Here is a 1,314-nt window from a genome sequence, read left to right as displayed (position 1 = left end):
GACAGAGCGAGACTCTGTCTCAAAAATAAAATAAAATAAAATAAAATAAAATAAAATAGAATAGAATAGAATAGAATAGAATAGAATAGAATAAAATAGAATAAAATAGAATAAAATAGAATAGAATAAAATAGAATAAAAAAAAAAATATATATATATATATATACACTCAACTACTAGGCCCATCCCAGCACCAGCTCTTGCAGAGGTGCTCCGGGAGGTGAATCTGAAGGTTTCACCCACCATCCACCTGTTCTGCCTCAGGACCACGGGGGTAAGGAACACACCGGCGTCCGGTTCTCAGGGTCTAGTCTATGGCGTCTGGGACCCTGGGGCACCGGTCTCCGGCCCTCAAGGCACCAGAGGACGGGAAATGAGAGGAAGACACCATTACATCCTTTATGGAATGAAAATTAACTCTTTCCTGCCTCAACCTCCCGAGTAGCTGGGATTACAGGTGCGTGCCACCATGCCCAGCTAATTTTTGTATTTTTAGTAGAGACTGGGTTTCACCATGTTGACCAGGATAGTCTCCATCTCTTGACCTCATGATCCGCCCACCTCAGTCTCCCAAAGTGCTGGGATTACAGGTGTGAGCCACCATGCCCAGCAATGAAATAATCTTTGTAAGGTTCAAAAGAAAGAAAAGACGAAACAGAAGCATGGGTTGCAAGATAAAGTTGAGAATCTCTCAGAAAATAGAGCAAAAATTTGGAGTTGGAGAATAAGAGAGAAGAGTATTCAAGGACCAGTCTCGGGAGTCCAGTCCCTGGATAGTACACGTTTTAGAAATGAGATGGAGGAAACATCAATGAGAGAAACCACCAGACACCCACACGCTGTGTCAACACAGACCGGTACAAAGACGCAGAGACGTGGTGTCTTGAAATCCCAGACCCTAGGGCCGGGCGTGGTGGCTCACGCCTGTAATCCCAGCACTTTGGGAGGCCGAGACGGGCAGATCACGAGGTCAGGAGATCGAGACCATCCTGGCTAACACGGTGAAACCCCGTCTCTACTAAAACCACAAAAAACTAGCCGGGCGAGGTGGCGGCGCCTGTAGTCCCAGCTACTTGGGAGGCTGAGGCAGGAGAATGGCGGGAACCTGGGAGGCGGAGCCTACAGTGAGCCGAGATCGCGCCACAGCACTCCAGCCTGGTGGACAGAACGAGACGCCTCTCAAAAAAAAAAAAAAAAATCCTAGACCCTGAGGACAGATCGAAGATTCGGAAAGCTTCCAGAAAGACACAGATTGCTATCCAGGATTGCGGGTCAGAATAACTTTGGACTTCTTTTTTTTTTTTTTTTTTTTTT

The 1,314-nt window shown here is 46.3% G+C and overlaps 1 protein-coding gene across 1 annotated transcript in view; it reads left to right on the top strand.

Moving 5' to 3' along the window:
- The window catches only part of ARHGAP39 (Rho GTPase activating protein 39), a 152,862-nt gene that overhangs the window by 50,974 nt on the left and 100,574 nt on the right, over positions 1-1,314 (top strand). The gene's annotated exons all lie outside the window — the stretch shown is intronic.

This window comes from Piliocolobus tephrosceles, chromosome 7 (assembly GCF_002776525.5).
Source record: "Piliocolobus tephrosceles isolate RC106 chromosome 7, ASM277652v3, whole genome shotgun sequence".
In the NCBI taxonomy this organism is placed as follows: Eukaryota; Metazoa; Chordata; class Mammalia; order Primates; family Cercopithecidae; genus Piliocolobus; species Piliocolobus tephrosceles.
This window is presented reverse-complemented; position numbering and strand designations above follow the sequence as displayed.